Source organism: Camellia sinensis, chromosome 2 (genome assembly GCF_055761805.1).
Source record: "Camellia sinensis isolate YWXY chromosome 2, ASM5576180v1, whole genome shotgun sequence".
Classification (NCBI taxonomy): domain Eukaryota; kingdom Viridiplantae; phylum Streptophyta; class Magnoliopsida; order Ericales; family Theaceae; genus Camellia; species Camellia sinensis.
Window position 1 is genome coordinate 147,788,585 of NC_138962.1, and position 23,476 is coordinate 147,812,060.

Consider the following 23,476-nt stretch of genomic DNA (forward strand, 5'->3'; position numbering starts at 1 on the left):
TCAGGTATTTCATATATTTAAAAATAATAATTAATTGTTTAAAATCATTTAATTTGTGGACTATAAAATTCATTAATTTAATCTCCATTATACAGAGTTAAATGTGGCTCATAATTCTGGGATCGTAGATTTTTCTATATAGTATGAATAAAAATAAGTGAACGAAAAGGAGAGAATAAAAAAATAAACAAATAGAGAGAAAAATAAAAATGAAAGAAAATAAAAAAATAAAAAGAAAAGAGAGGAATGTGAGATCATGAGATTATGGAAGGATGCGTGAGAAAAAAAAAGTAAGAGAGAGAAGCAAGAAAATAAAAAATGTACATGTAGAATATTTTTTGAAAAATATATTTTAGCTGTTATTTTATAACTTGAATAGATTTAAGCCATCCAAATATTATAGTAAAACAAATATATGTAGCACAAATTCAAAAATCATCCCCCTTTATCATATGGATATTTGCCAATAAATAATACTAGTTTAATTGCTTGAAAACTTATATGGCCGCCCGCGCCCCTCTTCTCTGTTTCACACATTCTCTGTTCTCCCTCACATGCACACAGAACAATCACTCCCAAACCTCACCACTGATGCTCACCACCCCACCGTCGCTGGCCACCGTTGCACATTGCCACCGCCAACGCCGACGCCGCAAGTCACTACCGCCACTGTCGCAAATCACAGGTTTTTCTCTCTCGCTCTTGGTCTCTCTCCCTCTTTGTCGATCTCGGTCTCTCTCTCTCTCTCTCTCTCTCTCTCTCTCTCTATTTCCTCATTTCTCACACGTAGCTCTAGGGTTTTACAGAGAAAATTTTTTTGATGTCAAAAATCAAAATCAATGAACAAACTGATTTATTTTAGTTTAGCGAACAAGAATCATTCAGAAGCATTGATTCATAAGTGCATTCATAAATCTATAACTATTATATAAAAGAACGGAAGCATACGCCTCAATTGAATCTAACGTTATCTTATTGTCCATTTCACCCTTCTTGTGCGAAGAGAATATCAGTTGAACCAGGTGGCTATCTTGTTCGCACCATTTGAAGATTGAAGGTCGATCCTAGAAATTTCCTATTCGGTGAGTCCTATTTGAACGAAATCATCAGCCACTGCTCTCACTGTGGCCTATTAAGAGAGGAAATTACCGGAGGTACAACGCCTACACCAGCTCCCCGCTTCATCACCATTGTCGCCATGCTACATAGATGAAGATATAGGTATTTTGTATCCAGCTCTGTATATTTTTGGTGTGTAATCTTCTGGCTGCTTGTTTGTCTTATATTGGGATATGGATACTGATTTGTATTTATTGGTGTTTGTTTGTATTTGTTGCTATTTGTTTGTGCAATAGATGAATTATGCACACTATATGCTTGATAAAATGCCTGACTAGCTGTCTGATTAAGCCAAACCCAATTTATAAACCAGTAAATTAATGGGTCTCAATAATTTAAATTCTGCTTATTATTTGGTGGTCAAAGTACCAGAACATTCGGATGAATTCACAACTTCAGATAACTAGAACTTGAAAGGGTTTCAAGATTAAAGGTTATTTATAGCAAAAGATAGCTTTTTTCAATACGGGTTTTGAATTTTGTAACCAAAATTGGATTATGAGAGATCGGCAAGTTGTTGTCTTTGTTTCTTGGAAGCTAGCAAAAACCACCAAAGAACATTAAATTCACTAACAACTTCCCAAAAAAAACACCAAAGAACAATCTAGAACCAAAAACAGACTGAAGAAAACTAAAGCACTTGTAGAATTGAAAATTGGAAATTATGAGATTATGTATATATATATATGTCTATATACAAAGAAACCTACCAAACCCAGATTGTATTAAATTAGAAAGAACAAGGAAATATGGAAGCCATAATAAATGATAATTCAAAAGTGCTGAAATATAATTTACCCACAAGAAAATAAAATGAACAGATTGCTATAATAATTGATAGAAAGCCCCGAAGAGAAAAAGCATGCAAAAAAAAAAAAAAGAGTAGACTTTGAGTTTTTATTGGTATAGACCCGTGAGAGACAACTTATTTTGTTAATATGCATTGTTGCTTATTCTTTGTGATTATGAGATGCCAATTGATGTTTACATATGATTTACTGAAATGACATATTGTCAATTACAGATTATCAAGATCTTAAAATTCGTAATCTCTTTCTGCTTCTTCATCACATGGAGCAGGCCTTAAGATGCCTTGGTTGTGAATAAATTTCTATAATGCTATTGAAGATATGCTCATCCTATCACCGAATCTGCACAAATAACAACAAAAACAATAAGGAGCTAAAGGAGATAGAGTTATTGAGTCGACAAATTCAATTACCACTAGTGAACTTAATATGAAATCTAAATCAAAAAGAATCACCAAACATTTTATCATTCACAATTGCAGCAACAATAGTTATATATATACAATTACTATTGCCAACCAAATATAGATGGTTATAAATATCCAAATTCCAGCAAGCTTTCAATTATGGTGTCTAATAGTTTAAGTGTACATGTGGTCGTGGGTCTATTGTTTTCTCACTTTGAATGTTTTTCTCTCTAAAACTAATACCAGCCTACTAAAAGCATCATTAAGCATGGAGAAGCCTTCCATTATGATTTTGAGAGATGCACATGCACACACAAAGCCCCACACACATTGCCACCTTATTGTACCACTACTGTCACGACCCCATTCCACCCCTAGTAGAATGGTGCCATGATGGCCAGTAATCCGAGATTACCAAAGGCCAACTTACAAAGATTCACACACAATCAGAGTATAAATATGGGGCTTACATGTGCGGAAGCAATATATATAAATCTAATTAGTCCATAAGAGCTGTGCATAGATCAAATGAAATGACATACATCCTAACATGGTCTTACAACTTGATCTCAACAAAATAAGTACATAATACATCTTGATCAAAAGGCTTCTCAAGCCGACATATACAAAAGAAATGAATTACAAAGCCAAGAAGCATAATTTTCTAGATGCCACTAAATAGGAATCCAAAAACATCTTGCAAAACACATCTAGGCGTCACCGCCTTCTTGCTCGTCACCTACATATATATAAGGAGAGGGTGGGTTGGATACTCAGTGAATGATATTAGTAATAAAGAGTTAAATGAATGATATCTGAGATCTTTATCAAAATAATACATATCATAGCTTGTACAAAATCAAGGGATGAACCAAGTTCATCTATCAAGTCTTTTAAAGCTTCAAGGGATGCTTACTAGCACCAATATAATACAAGGGATGACATTCCAGACAAACCCACGAGGTAAACCGTCAGTGGCAAGACAAGGGAGATATCTCAAACAAGGGTGCTAGTTGCATTATAGTCCCCTAGCACTAAGGACTTTCCAAGAATGTCATCAAAACAAGATAATTCTTGATACAAAAATTAGGGATAATCATTCATGCTTGAACAAACACTTTTCCAAAACGAAACAAGCAAAGCTTTATCAAAACTTTATAACATAGCTTTATTAAAAATGCCACTCACATAGCTCTTCGGGTGTGGGGGTTACAAGCAAGGATCCATGGCCTACAAGTACATAATAAATCCCATTGAATGCACTTCAAGAAGACAAGAAGAGATGCTCAAGAATGGACATGGAATGCATTCCTAAAACAAGCTTTGCATGAGTGTAAACGATCTCGGCATTTCTTTAAAAACTCAGTCAAGACAAAGCAAAACACGTGCTGGGAGTTAAAACACTGTTTCTCATCTCGGGAAAACATGCTGGGTACCAACCAAGTCTTGGCCGAGGTCCCACACCTGTTAGCCGAGGTATGGTCCCGATGACCACATTCAGGGAAACGAAGTCTGGGGAAAATATGGGTTTCCTTTGAAGAACATGAAGAATATGAACAGGAAGAACATAAATGCTAAAATCATTACTTCTGTATTTAAAATATGAGATTTCGTGGTATGAGTTCAAAAACATGGACCCGGGGTACCCGTACTTGAAGGTCTTTGTGAAAACAAACACAAAAAAATGGATCTTGGTACAAACTTTTGGATCAAGACGTGGTTTTATTCCAAGAACACAAGAACATCATTTTCTCTTTCTGAAACAAACTTTAAACCAATGCATGGCTCATGAATCATGTTAGATTATGCAATGCGATCGAATAAACATAAAGAATAAGAAGAGTAAATCAAAAATCTAACGTCAACACTCGGATCAAACGGTTTAGACTCTAAGGATCAAGCTTGGAAATCTACTTCTCTCTCAAGAACTCCTCTTCCTCTCTTCCTAGAGCTTCTCTCTCTTCCTAGGACAAAGATATGACAAATGATGTGGGTTTCACTACTGCCAGCAGACTTAACCCTCTGCTGGGACACGTGGCACCACCGGATTGGGTTTCCTTAAAAGGGTGACTGAATGACAAGACAAGAGCATGACAAAGTGTGTATAACAAGTAAGGTGACATGGGTACTCCGGCAGGTAATGACCTCGGATCAAGACATAGGCTTCGGCAAGTAAGGTCTCAATGATCTCAGCTAAGAAGGATAACACTTGGCCTAGCTGTGCCACACCTCGGCCTAGATGTGCCACACCTTGGTCTAGGTCATACCAGTCTAGGAACAAAATCACCAGGTGCAGGGATCAAAGATTTAGGATGTCTAGATGATAACACCTCGGCCTAGATGATACACATCTCGGCCTAAGTGCTGCACACCTCGGCCTAGATGACGACATCTCGGCCAATATGCCATGGCGAAGGTGGAGGCCAACCAAAGTGGATTCCAAGATGGTTCTAGATATAAGAGGTTCAAGGGCGTGACCTAGGCTTAAGATGACATCGGCTACACACACCAAGCAAGAAACAAAACATGCAAGCAACACTTAGACAAAACGAATCAAGGTCTGTAGATGCAAACTTAACAAGACAAATTCATGTGAATGCATGCGAGCATGACTAAGATAAAGTGAGGGTTGTTACAACTACACTATCAGTCAAAAGTTTTTGATGGCATGCAATTTTTTAAATTTATTTTGTCTTGTTCTTCTTACATGGAGATTGCATCTTTCTCAAAGTTTTTGCATCTTTTTGATGGCATGCTATTTGGTTATCTAGGCCTTGGAATTTTGTGCCAAATGACTTTACATTAGTCTATATATCTCATTTTCTTGTTGATTTTGAGAATTTAATAACTCTCTAATTCTTTGTCTTTAACAACCAATTCTATACATATCCCACCTTCCTAAATTACGTATGTGCTTACAGTTCATTGATTGCGAATCAGCCAATAGTGATAGCTTTTTGGTGCTTCTATCTCAGGTTTTCTTTTTTATTTCTAACTTCTAGATTTAGTGATTCCATTTATATAGAGCCAATTCCAATAAAAAGGTACAAGATTAAATGGATTCAAACTTAATAATGATGTAAATTCTGAAAATGCTTTTATTGAAGTGTTGAAAATATACTGTATACATAACAGGAATAAAATGGTTAGCATATAAAACTACCATGTTGCTTTTCATTGTACAGTGATGGCTAATATCATGGGTTGTACTGATTAGAGACCACAATAGCTTAATTTAATGGTGCATCTTGATCAATAGAAGTCATTTCCTTTCCTGAAATATAATGCTTAAAAAAGCAGTTGATTGTGCAATGTTTTTTAATCCTAGGTAAGTTGGGATTTGAACAAATTACCGTTTAGTTAGAAAAAAAAGTGGGTATAATGAGGCCACGAACTATTGCCATTGCCAAGGAAAATATAAAATCTTCACTCCAAATGAAGACCACATAATCAACTGAAACTTTTCCACTTAAATTAAAAACATATAAATACATGCCAAACCTCATCTTTGTGCTATATTTGAACTTTTTGTGTGTGTGTTATGCGCGCCCGTTCTATGACACCCAAATACATGGTGGACACTTCATTAGTGAATTCTATGTTGGTCTTTGAGACTATGTTACTCTTTAGTAAATTTGTGTTACTAACTTGCTCATGATTTTGATGATTAGCAACGTATTCAAAAGAGATAAGACCCCATGTATTTTTTAGTTCTAGCATTGATATCAAAATGTCAATGGTTTGAGACAAAATGTCAACATCCCCATGCAATTTTTGGTTTGAGCATTGACAATTTCACATGGTTCGTAAGGAGTTGTTCCTAATATTTGAGTAAACTCTTCTTATTCGTTTCTTCTTCTTCTCTACATTGATATCAATGGTTTGTAGGGAATTGTTCCAAATGTTTGTGTAAACTCTTGTCATTCGTTTCTTTTTCTTTATTTATTATTTTTTTGGGTGCAAAATGTTGCCATTCACTTCATATTGCATTCTTCGAACCATTGATGAGACTTTGAAAATTTTGAAATCTCCAATTGGATCGAGAAGAGCAGCATACTATTTCTATTTCAAACTCAAAATGGGTCGCATGCTGAACTCTGACCAACAGGTATTTTTGTTACATTGAGTTCTGTTCAATGTTTGAGATTAGATGCCAACATAAATTATGTAGAACTTATTTTAGTGGTTCTACGTGATTCTACGAAAAATCAAAGGTACTTGTATGCATTTGAATTATGAAAATATGCCTTACACTTTTTTTTTTAGGAGTTCGACCGTCTTGTGCCCTATCTCAACTAATGTACTATGTTTTGTATTCCATCTTTGCCTGCTTAAACTTTTTGAACATCTTTGAGTATCATGGTCAAAATTCATCATAGGGATCTAATGAGATTTGATTCAAATATGTGAGAGAAGCCACTAGCCAGGTGATAAGCTCATGGTATAAGAAACTTTTTTTAACTAATTTTTCTATCCCAATATTTGCTCTTCATGGATTGAGCCCATACTTTTAAAATTTATTTGGCAGATTAAGTTGGTAATCAAATGAATCTATTGACTTGATGTTCAGTCCACCACTCTCAACACCCTCAGTTGAATGTGAAGTTGTTGCCCATACATTGACATATAAACTACAGACAAGTTTCCTAGCAAGGAATTAGCAGAAAATCAGTTTTCCCTGCTCTACTTTATTTTCATTTTGTGTTTTGATCTTGTAATTTTCTTTTTCTTCCTTTTTGTTGATTTTGTTAAGGTTGGCAACATGAAATCCAAGAAGGGGGCAGCTGATTAGGATGAAATTGGGACAAGTTTGAAGATGAAGGTATGTCAAACAGTTTTCATATAGGATTAAGTGGACATTTAGCTTGAGTATCTTTTTGTCAAGAAGTGTTTGATGATGGATCTTTGAGTGTCTGCACTACTGGTTACTCTTCTTGTCATTTAAAATGCATCTAATGCCTCCCTTTTTTGATTGGCCTAAATTTTTTGTGGATTGAAAATTTTCTGATATAGGGAATCTGAAGCCAAGATGTGCAAGTTGTAGTTGTATTATAATTTCGATGAACTCTTGCCACTTCCGAGTTTCACATTTGTCAAAGAGCTCACTCTTGAAATGGAAAATGTTGTAGCTCCTCTTTAGTTGTTAGTAAAGCATCTTCCACAAAAGAGGTTGTGCATGTTTCATCAACAAATGCTGATCATAATTCAGAAATGCCACCAAGTGGAGGGGAAAGGATTGCTGATGATGCTCATAGCGAAGACAGCATAGAACTTCAGTGCAGATGGTTCACCGCATGCTAGAGAGACCTAGAGGTACAGGTTTTAATTTGCATTTTTTTGTATTTTCCTTCTGCGTTGAATTTGAAATTTTTTATTGGTGTCCGAACCTTTAAACCATTGGACGGCATCTATCTACTCCTATTGTTTCATTCGAAAATCTAAATTTCTGCATGATTTTATTGGTGCTCTGAACACGGGGGGTGTTGAATCTGTGTTCTCTGGGGACAGAAGTGTTGATGAACGAAACTGGGGCGCATTTGACACTCATTATGATACCGACTTAGGCTGGGACTTCAGTTCTGGTCCTACAAAGGTATATGAATACTTCTTGATTTGAGTGGCAATCCAGTTTGCTCTGTGCATTAATTAGAGATGCAGTGCAGCCATGCATGATGCATGTGAAGTTTTGATCCATATCCCTTCGATCATTCAGTCTCTCTTTTCTTTGGCGTTGTCCATAAAAATCCTTTTTCCAGAATTTTTGGTTTAATGTTCTTTTGTAGATCATTTTTTTCCTCTAAAAAAAAAAAAAAAGAATCAAATATTTCATGCATGTGAAGTTTTTGATCCATATCCTTAAAGTGTATTCTGAAATATTTTTGACTTGCCATAAAGAAAGGGATGTTTATGTGTATATAGTTTCTATCTACAATAGGGAATTACAACATTACCAAGGCAATTAGAAAGTAAAATTAATGGAGTATTGTTTTCAAATAAATCAGTAGTTGCTTGGATATTCAAAGCAACGAGCAAGGACACACATACATATATTGCATATAATTACTATCATTTATTTTATTTCTCTTAATAAAAATGTACTATGTTTATTTTTTTCTCTATACATAATCTTACATATATATTTCAATTATCTACATTAACAATGTCGCGACCCCCACACGTAGAGCACGTGGGGGTTCAACTAGTTTATCTTTTAAGAAAAGATTTATGGTAAAACAAATTTATGAATTGGGCTTTCTTTGTTTTGTGCTTTACTTGCTTGAGCAAAAACCATCAGGCTTTGTAGAGTTTGAGAAACGCAAAACCCAATCATGAATTCTTCTAGAATGTATGATTGGGCGGGTGCGATCAATCGGTGGGGCTGGACTCCTCCTACTTCGAGCTTTGTCTTTCTAGACTTTGGTTCTGTGTGCAAATCAAATTTGATAATTCCAGTGACTCTTAATTGAATTTTTTATGTTAATATTTGTTCTTCTGTCTTTGGAGTTCAATAATGTGGGTTTGTACTCATATTACTTCAAGCTGTTTAGATTCAATAAATTCCCTGTTAAGTTGTACACAAAGTAAATAATATGCAGGCTGATGCAGTATTTTTGCTCAGACTTATGTCTTTAGTTGGCTTTCTTGTCAATACGTGCTTAATCCTTTAATGGACTATTGGTACAAAGAAATTTTCCTTGTACCAAAAAAATAAAATAGAAGTAGTTTGTTTCCTTTTCTAATGAATTATAAAAACATATTTCTGCATTTAATTTTATGGACAAATAAATGGACTGGCACTTAGCATCTGTGTTACATGGACTCGGCACTTTAGGGCGAAGTACCCGTGTCGACACGGGTACTTCACAGATAGCAAAAGAAATGAAAGAGGAGAGAGCAAGAGAGAGCCTGGTCGAAGCTCCGTCCAGTCGATCCAATCAAAGCTCCATCCGGTCGATCCAATCAAAGATCGAAGCTCCATTAGTCGATCGAAGCTCCATCCGGTCTCTCTCTCTCTCTCTCTCTCTCTCTCTCTCACCTTCTCTCTCGCAATCGCGATCGCTTCGTTCTCTCTCTCTCTCTCTCTCTGTCGTTTTATCTTCTTCTCGATTCATATCTCTGTCTCTCTATTTATTCGAATCTATCAATTATTATACATTATATAATAATTATTATATAACATATAATATATTTATAAGATAATATATACTTATATATATTAATAAAATAAATAAACACATGTATGTAAAATAAAATAAAAAAAAAATTAATTAGAACACATTGTTTAAAAAATATAATAAATAAATTAAATAATTAATGTATATTAAAATAAAAATATTTATAAAAAATATATATACAATATAACTCATCTTCATAGATTTTTATTTGTTATTTATATGATATAACTCATCTTCATATAATAAATATATATATATTTTAAAAAATTATTTAACGTATCTTCGTACCCGTATCCAAATTTGGATACATATCCACGTATCCTTAATTTTTAACTTTGAACTTTCCGACCCTTAGATACGCACCCGCAGCCAATACCCATACCCGAGTCTGTGTAACATAGCTTAGCTTAGCATTAATTTTCCTTTTCGAATGAATTATAAAAACATAATTCTGCATTTTAATTTATGCACATATAAGTGGACTGGCACTTGGCATTTTGGCACTGTTGTAATCATAGTTTCATTCTTTTTGCTCAGCTGCATATGAATGTATGGTGGTGTTAACCTGACTTTGATTTCTCTTTTTTCATCTTTGATTGAGGCTTATTAATTTAGTGCATTTGCAGTCCAGTTTTGGTACTAAAAAGTGGCACATTAAACACTTAAGAGTTGCTGTTGAGTTCTTGTAGGTGCTCTGTATACTGTTATGAGCAGCAGTAGTAGTTTGACAAGGTTCTTATACAAACTGTTTGGTTCATGGTATGTCAAATGGTCTATGTTACTCTTAAGTCCTGCCTATTCTAAATTCAACATTGCAATAAAGACCTCTCTATTGAATTCATTCTCTACGAAGTTATTTTTTATGTCTTTGGAATTCAAATATGAATTTAAGAAAATTTGAGACCTTTATATGGCCGGTTTATTATGAGTCTGGTTTTATAATTTGAATATTTTTTTTTTTATAAAAAATATTGTGTATATTATTTATAAAAAAAAAATTAGATTGATTTGATAATTATGACTTATTATTTATTGTAATGAAATTCCCTATTCATGCTTTACTTTCTTTTTTATTTTAGCGCTTTGTCCTTTTCTTTTAATTATGTTGTGAGAAAAAAAGTATTGAACATACCAATTTACATTGGCACCTCTATGATAGAAGATTTATTTAGTGCTCATATATTCATTTTAGTGTGATGTTGATTCTAAGTTCACTAATCGGATTTGGCCTACAGTTCAGAAAAAGCTTATAAAGTAGAGAATAGGACAAATAGGACCTTCTACTATTCACAAATCTTGCATACTATAGCGACCTCGGTCTTTTCCTTGTGGTTGTTGTATCCGGACTTATGTTCCGTAGATCCCGTTGTTATCAAATTGTTGTTATCGTCCTTTAATTTCTTATTTTTGAGTTATAGGATGTGTTGGGCAGGTTTGTTACAGGTTGGTTGGGTTTGGAAACCAAGTGTTGCTGTCCAGATTTTTGGACCTTCGCTCGAGCAAGGAGTTGGTCGCTCGAGCGAGCTTTTGTTTTTGGTCCTTCGCTCGAGCCAGGGTTTGGTCGCTCGAGCGAGAGTTGAGTTTTGTGTCTAGTGGCTCGAGCCAGGGTTTCTTAGCTCGAGCGAGCGATTGCGTCTAGTATAGACCTGAGAGCTGTGTTTCTTCACTCGAGCGAGCTTCTCTTTGCTCGAGCGAGAGAGGTGTATGTTTTCGAGTTCTTCGCTCGAGTGACCGTTCTGTCGCTCGAGCGAGCTTCTGGGTTGCAGACCTGAAGCTTCTAGTTTTTGGCTCGAGCGAGACTTTCTTCGAGTTTTCTTGTGTCTGGTCGCTCGAGCGGCCAATCCTTCGCTCGAGCAAGCTTGTCAGGTTTAAATACACAGCAGCGAGGAAAATTCAATTTTTATATTCTTTTTTATTCCAAAACCCTAGGTCTGACTTCTCTCTCCTTCCACTCACCTTTTCTCTCAGGTATCATCTAGTCTTAGGGTGTTTCTACCCTAGGCTCTTTATTAAAAAGATAGAGTGAGTCGAGAGCTTCGTTTTAATCTGAGAGTTTGGCAGTTTGGAGCACTTTGGATTTTGGGTCATCATCCCCATCTTCTCCATTTGGGTTATTTACTTCGAGGTAGGGATTTCCTACTCCATATTATAGGTTTTGTTCTAAGTTGTGGTATTTTGATATGTTGGGGGTTGTTTGGTAATTTTGGGAAAAACCCTAGTTGTTGTAATAAATTAATTTGTATAATTAATTTAGGAAAAATTGGGGAATTTAGTTGAATTCATGGAATGGAGGAATTTATTGATTAAATGGTGTAGTTTGTTAGTTTAATCACTCACCTATGAAAATGTTGGAATTATATTAGTTGATACATTTATTTCCTGTTTAGAAATAACTGTTTTGGGCTATCAGTGGAGGATAGTCGTGATTGTTGTAGACATTGCATGGGGATTAGGGAAAACTGAAACTAATCACATTAGTTAAGTCATTGATTTTGACTGTTGAATTAATACAGAAAATACGTGTATTGATTGTGTGTTGTATATGACAAGTGTTTAATACATTGAATATGCATTTTGTTTGGGAGGAGATAGGGGATGTACTCCACGGTTTAGGGGAAGATAGGGGATGGACCTCTAAACCGGATTTTTGTTTGGGAGGAGATAGGGGATGGACTCCATTAGCACCACTATATGTGTGCTTATTGATTTTTGGAAGTGTTTTTACATGTTATTGATACAGCACTAAAATGTGTATCAATCTGGAAGTATGGAAGTGTTGTGGTATGAGCCGTAGTCTCATTTAATTTGTTGATATTGGAAGTAATGTTAATGTGAGATGTAGTCTCACTGTTATAGTTTGGTCAGGTTCTGAGCCATATTGGTATAAATGGAAGGTTGAAGAAATAATGGAAAGTGAAACGTGTCATGGACATTAGTGTCATGAAACTGTATGATAATGAAATCGGTATTTTGTATTAACCATCTATTGAATGCTATTGCTTTATTCAATACTTATATTTGGTTTAGTATATTTTTACTGGGTTGTGGCTCACCCTATACGGGAACATCATTTTTAGGTCCAGGTGATATGTTACCTCCAAGGACTTAGCTTGGAAGGATTTGGACTTTGAAGACTTGTCTTTAGTTATTTGTTTTATTTGATATGCATGTAAACATTCAAGCCAAGGGCTTAACTTGTAGTTGAGTTAGTACTCACGTTTTGTGTCCAAGTGTTGGCTTGGAAAGATGTAAGCCCGTAGGGCATTTACTTTTGATGTTACATGCAATGTTTTTTTCCAATAATAATACTCTGATGAATGAGATAATAATTTGTTTTCTTTTATCAATGCATGTTAATGTATTAAATATTATGTTTTATTTTGGGGGCGTTACACATACTGTGGATTTTCCATTATTGAGTATTTTTCCATGTGTTGTCCATTCCCGTGTTGTATTTCTGCTTGGTTTCTAGGGTTCGAAAGATGGACAAGAGTTTGATGATGATAAAAGATAGGTTGAAAAATAAAGAGTATCAACAAGGTGTCTAGTCATTTATTGAAATTGCTATGAAGAATTTAGGCTCATAGGATGACATTTGTTTTTCGTGTGTCGATTGCTTGAATGGCACAAAATTTAGTCGACAAGTTGTATGGTTACACTTGATTCAAAGAGGAATTGCGTGTTCTTATAGAACTTGGGTGCACCACGGGGAACATGTTCCCATGCGTCGTGATGATATTGACATTATTGTTTTGAATTCAAGCTAATAGGATACTTCATTAAGGTTTGAGTTGTCACTTTCATGTTAATATGCTTCGGCTGTGTTGATGAAATTTATGTTCTTAACAGTGAAAAGCATTAGTATCAAAGAATTGATCTGAAAATTCTTCATTTGCATACCCAGTTCAAAGTTTGGGGCATTGTCAAGTGAGACTTATTTTGTGAGACATGTCTTGTTTATAAATAAATGGTTTGTGTATATCATTCTCACTATAGCTTATGAGTTTTGTTTAATTTGAAATTTTGTATCTATACTTTCAATAGGTTTTGATGTGTAATATTAGGAGACTTAGCAGCTGAAGACCTTGTGTTTGGATATTCTGATGTGGAAAAAGGTAAGCACATGTTTTCTATGAAATATTCACTTTTCCTGAATTGATTAGGAATACTTACTGGCAGTTTATCAATTATGAAACAGTTGAACAAAGTACCTAAATGGTTGGGTTTCACATAGAGTAGATTAGCACAACCAACTTGGGTTTCACAAACTTTCATTTAAGTTAATTGAAAAATAAATTAATTAATTAAATAATCCAACTTAGTTGAAAACGGGCGTTCGAGAGGCAAAAATGTAAAACAGCCACCGAACCACTCTATGGATGTCAGGGGTAGTTTCCTCATGACACATAGAACCTGTGGGGACAGACGGCATGTAATTAGCGCACGTAGATTGGGAGTTAGAGTAAAAAATGCCTTAAACTTAGTCGGAAAAAGGCATTCGGGGGGTGAAAATGCAAAACAGCCCCCGAACCACTCTATGAAAATGCAAAACTGTAGACGCGCCCGCGGGCCCCGTGCTGCAGTTCGGACTCGATTTTGTGTCATAACCAAAGAGTCCAAATCCGGCAAATCGTTTTGAGAAAACGGATTTTTAGAAAAGAAGTGCCAAACATGGACTGCTTTGCCAAATACAGAGTCGCCACCTAAATATTTTTTTATGGGGGAATTTAGGAAACCCTGACGCGGTGCTAAAGGCCACGTGTCCGTCATCACCAAAGTTGTCTCGGCTCGGGAGCTTGGGTACGATTGGGGAAGGTCAGCTATGAGCACCCCCTCTCACCCGATCCGAAGATCGGCCTCTACTAACCATGATATCCGTTTTTGAAGACGTTATGTGTTCTTATTCCGGTTATTAGCCTAGAATTACTATGTTATGTGCATAGCAATCAAGTATAGATCAAATCGCCTAAATTGGAACAAAACATCTCATGTTTGTTTATTTTGAAAATGGTTTGATGGTGCTACTCGCAAGTAAGCTAAGACGTGGATTTACGACCCTCGGGTGGGTTTTAGAAAAGATGGTTTTGCCACTATCTAGTGGGCTTTAAAACTCACAATTTTAACGCGTTATTCCAATTTAGATAATTCAACCTCCATCCACAGGCATTCAAGCAGTTATATCACATCAGCAGCTAGCCTTATGGTAATCATGCTATTATGGAACACTCACACACGTGCGGTATGCTAAAGCACAAATGCTTACCGAGTACTCCAAGCCAAAACAAAAGCTAGTTAGTAATCAATGTATGATCCTAGCTCATGTTAAGATGGCTAATGCAACACACACAAAATGCAACTAGGATAGGCTCGGCTAATCTATAATGACATGTGAAATGCTACAACTAACACGTATTCAATTTGGAATTAAAATACAAATGCAGTTACAATGATGCGCCGAGCCCGGTGCATGCAAAACGAATGAATGGATGTAGACATGCTATCATACTGTATGCTAATTTGAACATGCCCTAGACTAACCATCGAATGCTAGTAAATAAAAGGGAAGAAAGACGTGGGGTTTGGAAGACATGCACACACTCACACACACTTATTACACAATTGCCCTCGCTCGGAGGGTCCGAATAAATATTACAAAACAAATGAATACTGCTAAATTAATTATTATAGACTTCTAATTAATTAACAAATTAAATGCAGAATTAAAATGACCACAGTCTCCGCCTCGAAATGTTTGGATGATGCATGCTTGACTCGTACCGCCCGGAAACTCGCTGCCATAGCATTGCTGCCTCTGTTTACACTACCTAGCTCCTCTAAAGACTGCACAAGTCTTGGGTTAGGTTCTCTGTACACTGTGGAGCACCACCGGCTAGGAGTAATGACTATCGGTTATGGGAAATGGTCACCGGCCTCTGGTGAAGTTATCGGCCACAAATTCCTGGCCAGTCGGCACTGTGTTTAGCCGACCGGCCAAAACTTCCTGCAAAACCTGCAGTTGACAGCAACAGAGGGCAAGCAGTGTATGGCATGGAGTTTTTAGGCAAATGTATGCATGGACACACTCCCTATCATACAAGGGACTCAAGGGAGCATGACCCTCAACCCTCGGGCCATGAATTGCGCATTTCGACGCATGATGGCCTAAGAGGCCAAGTTTGCAATTCAATGTGAATGCATGCAACCGAAAGAGATGAATGCCAACACCCTATCATATTGAGGTCAAGGGGGGGGGTTGACGACCGAGGGTTGAGACGTGTTACATCACTTGGAGTACGAACACTCCTCACCCCTCAAGTTTGGTTTGACACCCCAAACCAAATAATGTAATGCATGTATACAAACTTGACTCGAAGATGCAACATGAGACTATGGTACAAAACATGCCAAATGTGATGCAAGCTAGATGTGCAAAGGTACAATGCTAGGTATGTAAGGTGTAATGCAATGCAATCAAATATGTAAGCTAAGACATGAAATGCAACTAGCTAATAATTATGCAAGCATGCGAGTATGATACAATGTAAACATGAAATCAATGCAGCATGATCATGCAATGGTGGACCTAAGACACAAAGGGCAGACCTCAGCCCACTCCCAAAACAATGACAAAAGGTGCCTAAAATGATGAACAAATACTCATGTAAGCATACACACCAATAGGCCTAAGATTAAAGTATAACCAAGGAGTATTCTACCACCGCTACCCCAAGTCAACATGGCATGAGCTATACAACCAAAAATAGAGTTTAGATGCATTGAAATAAGTCCTAAAACCCTCTGATATGGCAGCCCCGAAGGCTTAAACACTTAGGCATGCACAATGCTCATTTCAAGGCACAACAAAACAACTCTTCAAGGCATGAAAGGGATGATAAATGCAATCACACGAGCATGAGTTATGGACTGAAATAGCATGGGAAACGGCTCCAAATCACTGAAATAACCCAACTCAAGCATGCTCATGATACCCTCAAGGTTTACAAGCCAAAATGCAAAGAGGCTATACAAAACATACCGAACATGACCAAACCAACACCCAACAGACCTCAGTCATGATAAATCAAGGCCAAAAACTTCACAAAGTTAAGCAAGAATATGCAAGCATGATGGTCTAATGGCTAGATGCATTTCTAGGCAAAATGGGGGAATATGTAGCAAGTGTATTAAGCATGAGAGGGGCCAACAAACCAACATGAGATAGAGGTAAAACATGCTAAATAAACACCAAATAACCTCTGAAACTAAGCCAAACAAAGCTAGGCATACATGCTACCCTTATGAGCCAAAACACAAGCAAATGAGACAATGAAAGGAGAGGGGTGTCCCTCCCTTATACAAGACCTCAAAACCACTTCATCACCACTGAAAATCCTCTGGATTTCAGTGGTGAGAAAACCAATATATGAAAGTTCCAAAGCTCAAACGATAAGGCTCAAAATGAGGCCAAACAAGGCCTAAGAGGGGGTGGACGACCCCCAACACCAAAATGACCTTAAACAAACATGTTAATCATGCAAATACAAAACTTTTTTCAGTTTATAGCTAAGCTCGAATCAATATGCAAGAAAGTCTAAAAGCTTGTAAAAAAAAAAAGGAATAAGAGGGTAAGTGTCTCACCCTTGAAGACCTCTTTCAAAACACCAAACCAGCAGCCCTTTTTTAATCAAAAAGACTTTAAATCACCCCAAGAATCACCTCCAAGGACCTCAGCCCAATAAAGGGAGTAGAGAATTAGGTGTTTGTGTGCAAAAGTGCAAAGAAAAATGCACTTTTGAGCACAAACAAGCCCTAAACTCTAGAGAGAGGCAGAAAATGTAGAGAGAGAGAGAGAGAGTTTTTTAGCTCCAAGTTGTATCTCTTTTTTCTTTTTTGATGAGAGAGCTTGATTGATATAGATACATATTAGTCTGCTACTCTCCAGAACCCCCACATCCAGGCATGGGCTGGGGTATGGCCTCGAATGACAGCTGCCAGCTATCTGCAGAGATATCTGTTGAAAACCATACTTGGCCGGCCGGCCATCAACTTAGCTGACCGGCATTCAAAATAGCCGACCGGCCATCACATTTGGCCGATGGAAACAACACACAGCCGGTGGCCTCAAGACAAGGCTGGTGGAGTGTGGGGGTGGCCCAAAAGCCATTCCCTGCCCTCCAAAGCAGAAACACAAGTGTTTGGTGCAAAATCAGACACAAAACAGTCGAGTCGAGAGATCCTGAGGCAAGGCGCATAGCTGAGGCCTCCGGGAACTCAAGACGAACACAAACATGGATGATCACCGAGTGTTCAAGCGGTGACGTCCAAGCCTTGAGGGCGGTCAAAAATGGGGTGTCTACAGTTGCCCCTCTTTGACAGAACTCGAAAGTCATAACAATGACGGGAGTGAGTGTCAAAGCCCAGAGACGACCCATTTTTGATAAGGCCGAAGACTTAGACAAGCATGCAAGACAATAAAGATATGCGCCCGAAGGCAGGGGCAAAATGCAAGAGACAATGCAAGGAGTCGAGCATAACTTATGATCATGCAAAGAAAGCTGTAACGAACCATAACATGCGACAGTTTTAAGCTAGCATACACCAAACTACACTACAATGCAGGCAGGATGTAAGAGAATTATGTAATTCTCGTTGCGTTTCACACGGAGAAAATAGTACCTGCGCGGTTCGACTGGTTGCACCAGCCTCAAATGAACCGTATATACAGTATCGTGCCTGCAGAGAAAGCAAACTTAACAGGTACAATATTGTTATCAACATGTCTAATAATGCAATTGAAAGCGCGTGACAATGCGAGTTGAGTGGGGCGCATAACAATGCTGTGAAGGCATAAACACATGTAAGTAAAGAACACGTGACAACGTGCACAATGTGTATGAAGAAATTTGAACATATGTAAGCAAAGCATGCGGTCCACGCAAGCAATGTGTATAGAAACTTGAAATTGAACACATGTAAGTAAAGCGTGCGGTCTACGCAAGCAATGTGTGGAGAAAGGAACTTGAAATTGAACACATGTAAGTAAAGCATAACGCGACAACGTATACAATGTGTAGAGAAAGGAACTTTAACACATGTAAGTAAAGCATAATGCGACAACGCATGCAATGTGTATAGAAGAAACTTGAAGTTGAACACATGTAAGTAAAGCATAACGCAACAACGCATGCAATGTGTATAGAAGAAACTTGAAATTGAACACATGTAAGTAAAGCATAACGCGACAACGTATGCAATGTGTATAGAAGAAACTTGAACTTGAACACATGTAAGTAAAGCATAACGCGACAACGTATGCAATGTGTAGAGAAAGGAACTTAAAATTGAACACATGTAAGTAAAGCATAACGCGACAACGCATGCAATGTGTATAGAAGAAACTTGAAATTGAACACATGTAAGTAAAGCATAACACGACAACGTATGCAATGTGTAGAGAAAGGAACTTGAACACATGTAAGTAAAGCATAACGCGACAACGTATGCAATGTGTATAGAAGAAACTTGAACTTGAACACATGTAAGTAAAGCATAACGCGACAACGCATGCAATGTGTATAGAAGAAACTTGAAATTGAACACATGTAAGTAAAGCATAACGCAACAACGCATGCAATGTGTATAGAAGAAACTTGAACAGGGGCAGATTCAATTTTGAAGCATGGTAAAGACATGTTATTCATGAAATTTGAAATGCCAAGCACTGCAACACAGTATAATTGAAGCGATTTGTGGAATTCACAAGATACGAAAAGGATATGGGAAGGGACGTTCTTCGCGCGCACCGAGCATCGCTCATAGAAGACACGGCTTAAGGTCAACTCAAAGGCCTACTAATGTTCCGAAAGTGCACTTCCTTGCACTGCCCTGAGAAACTTGAGGTGCCACACCAAACAATGGATCCCAACAAAGGCGCGAGAGATGTATTGACCTCAAGGGGTGGGTTACCGGTATCAACTTTGATACATTGCTGCCCTACTCTCTTTTTGCTTTACATTCCTTTTATTAGTAGTTAAACACATTGCACTGCCTCAGGCAGGGTTTGTTATCATTTTTTTCAAAACTGTGTATTTTCGCAAAACACATGACGGAAATGAAACTGCTGTTTTTGTTCAACAGGGTATTACATTTGTGCTTTCTATGCATCGCATCGCATGGGATCACATAACAATGTGAATGAAATTCGTTTTGAAAATAGAGTGTTCGCATCGTAATAATCAAGTAGTGAACCCATTTACAACTCGATAAGCAAAATAGAGAGACTCGATACAACCGAACAAGTGCGAGTACAACCCGATAAGCAAATCAAAGACCTAAAGGGAGTGAAACATAACTCGATAAGCAAATATACGACAACTCGATAAGCAAATAGGCATGACTCTGCAAGAATCGATCACCGGAGGGCATTGGAGGTGGTAGAATTCCCCAACCCTCAGCATAAACAGTTCATAGAACAAGGAGGAAGACCACCGGCCAGGGGTAGAGGCCATCGGCCATGATAACTTGTCACCGGCCAAAAGTGGTGGCCAGTCGGCACTACATTTGGCCGGCCGGCCATAAATTTCTGGGACCACCAGAACTTTGACATCTGTCCTCCACTCACACCTTATCCCCTACAAAAGGCCTCAGCTTCGTAGTTTTTCTCAATTCCACACTGATTTGCTCCAAATGGAAGAGTTTCTTGCCCAAAATCTCACAGCTTGGGTTGCTAGCTTGGACGGCTCGGAAAAGCTGAGTTTCCGGAGTTTTGACATAAATGCACTATTCACTCTAAGTCGCACTCCGCTGCACTTTCCGTTTCTTCATGCCGTAGCGAGGTTTTGGAACCCGGTGACTCATGTCTTTAGCTTTAGCGGACAAGAGGTATGCCCTACCTTCGAAGATTTTCAAGCTTTAATGGAATCCGAGCAACGAGGAGATCTTACCCTAGCTTAACTTTGGTCATGTTCAGACCTTAGGGCGAATGTGTGGACTCACTATGTATGACGCTCGATCTCTGATTTGTGACGGAATGCTAGATATTCCCAGTTTGATTCATCGGTTTTCGGATACCGGTGACCGCGGCGACCATCATTGGCAAGGCTTCCGGCGACATGCCCTCTGTTTGTGCATGTTATCTCATTTCTTGTTTGCCTCGAGCTTCGGAGGGTCTAGCGTCCGGTTGATTGAGGTTACCCAAGGCTTGAAGGAGTGCAAGAGCTGCATTGCTATGACTGGCCGAGACGTTGATGGGCTGGGATGCCTTCTATCACCGAGAGACAACCAAATTTGCGAGGAGTCCACTATTGCTGCAGGTAATGTTCCCTACCCAATCTCGCATATGTATTGCTCACATCACTCGAACCTCTAGCTCGGTTTTCTCACAAAACCCTTTTCTCACTTTTTCTCTCATCGTACATCTCTCTATTCTTTATTCTCTCATTTTTCATCCCTTCCCAGGTGTGGTTGATGGACAAGTTGCAGGTTGTGGACTCTTACCCAGCATACTCAGCTCGCGGCTACTTCTTCAGGCAACGTCTAGTCAACGCCCTTGATGAGGGATGGTGGTTTGATTGGATGTGCAGCCTGTCCGCAGACCGCATTGCTTGGCGGTGTCCTTGGCTCAATCTACCGGCAATGGGCTACAGCATGTCCCGACGGATTGGGATTCCGTTGATTGGCTTTACTCACTGTGTGTTTTATTTCCCATTCCAGTTCCTGTGCCAGTTCAGCCACGATCAGATCTGCCCGGCAGAGGGGATAGAGTATCCAGCTGCATTCCCAGCCCGAGGTGCGCAGCTTGCTCGGCAGGCCGCAGCGTGGAGAACTAGAGAGCTTCTGGCCCCCGCTCCCACTTTCAGTTGCACTTTGTCTGATGAGTGCATAGATTGGCTCAATGAAGAGGCACAAATTGGACCCAGCTTGGCACCGGGGGCTTCGACCAGCTTTGGAAGGGGGCGCAGGAACACCTGACTTGACTATGCCCCGAATTTATTGCTTTATTAGTACTTTCAAGTTTTCCTGATGAATGTAATAAAAAGCAACTTCAATTTGTATGCAAGAGCAGGAGGACTTTGTACTGAAATCAATGAACTTGAAGGTTATGGTACTGAAAATTTCCTGTTTTGGTCCAGAGATGGTCTTAGTTATAAAGAGATTAATCTGAACAAAGTCAACTTTTATCAAAACTTTTCAAAACTATTTTCGATATGGATCGGAACTGGACACGCCTGAGAACTGTCACTGAGATGCACAAACCCTGAATCCCAACAACTGGAAAGTTGCCCCTAGTCTGAATAGTACCGCAGTACTTCATGGCAACGAAAAGTTGTCCCTAGTCTGAAAAACACTGTACCAGAGATCATGACCGAACTCTTGAATGCTGAACAGACAAAGATGACCGAGATGATCAAATGGACAAAGTTGATCGGGAAAAAGTTTATGGCTGAACTTCAGGATGAAGCTGCCTACGTATCCCAAAGATGGGAATCAAGCCTTACGTAGTTCAGGCTTAGGTTCACTCGAGTATTTTCATTCTCCTTTTACGCTCTAATTTTTGCCAAGGCCGCCCTTTGCAGGTTTTCAACCTTGCGAGCTCAGTTTTTTGTAATTTCAAATTTTCTATGCTCTAACTTTTGCCTAGGTCGCCCTTTCGGGTTTTCGGCCTAGTGAGCCTCTCAGGGGTAATATTTCTTCAACTTGTCCATATTGATCGGTTGTGAGAACTCCAAGCCATCTAGATCCATCAGAACCACAGCTCCACCTGACCAGATAGACTTAATGATATAGGGATCAGTCCAATTGGGTCTGAACTTGCCCCTGGGGTCGTGGATGGGAGCTCGGTTGTCCTTAAGCACCAAATCTCTTTCCTTTAGATTCCTGGACTTAACTTTCTTGTTGAAAGCCCGGGCAATTCTGTGCTGATAACCTTGAACATAGTATAGTGCTTTCAGTCTTCTCTCATCAAAGAGCATGAGTTCCTCAAACCTGCTCTGCTGCCAATCTACTTCGGCTATTTGACACTCAGCCAATACTCGCAATGACGGAACCTCAATCTCGATAGGTAGAACGACCTCCATCCCATAAACCAATGAATACGAAGTCGCCCCGGTAGAAGTTCTGATTGAAGTCCGGTAGCCCCACAGAGCAAACGGCAGTTTATCTAGCCAGTCCCGGTAGGTTTCCACCATTTTCTGCAATATGTGTTTGATGTTCTTGTTGGTGGCCTCAACTGCCCCGTTGGTTTGTGGCCGATAGGTAGATGACTTATGAAAAGCCACGTTGTATTTTTCCAACAAGTCAATCACTTCCTTCTTGAAGTGGGAACCATTATCTGAAATGACCTCGTTTGGGACCCCATAACGACAGATGATGTAGTTTCTAATAAACTTTGCAACATGTGACGCCTTCAACACCGCGTAGGATTGGGCCTCGACCCACTTTGTGAAATAATCTATCGCGACCAAGATGAACTCATGCCCATTCGACCCCTTCGGAGTAACAGCCCCGATCACATCGATTCCCAAACTGAAAATGGCCATGGCGAAGTCATATTGTACAGCTTTGACGGCGGAATGTTCATGCGGTTCACATGGATCTGACACTTGTGGCATTGCCGAACAAAACCGATACAATCCTCCTCCATGGTAGACCAATAGTAACCCTGCCTGAGGATCTTCCGTGCTAACATTACCTCGTTCATGTGCGCACCGTATTCTCCTCCATGGATGGCCTCTATCAGGCGCTTCGATTCCTCGGCTTCAACACACAGCTTATGCATTCCCAGATGACCTCTCTTATACAGCTTACCCCTGCAGATGATGAACTGAACGACCATTCTTCTGATTGCCCTTTTATCCTTGGCATTTACCCCTGGCGGGTATGCTTCCTTTTCCAAGAAATTCCAAATGTTGTAATACTAGGGGTTTTCGTCTTGAACCTCATCTATAGCAGCAATTGACTCGTAGGC

General features: G+C 38.7%; 1 long non-coding RNA gene across 13 annotated transcripts in view; it reads left to right on the forward strand.

Moving 5' to 3' along the window:
• The first annotated feature begins 487 nt into the window (after positions 1-487).
• LOC114273823 (uncharacterized) overlaps positions 488-23,476 on the forward strand; it is a 36,923-nt gene continuing 13,934 nt past the window's right edge. The window contains exons 1-7 of one of the 13 annotated variants that reach the window (XR_014361737.1): positions 488-685; positions 1,004-1,221; positions 5,257-7,157; positions 7,349-7,648; positions 7,844-7,928; positions 10,137-10,242; positions 13,555-13,625. This is a non-coding gene — a long non-coding RNA (uncharacterized LOC114273823). The other 12 variants (XR_014361731.1, XR_014361736.1, XR_014361741.1 and 9 more) reach the window with 12 other exon arrangements.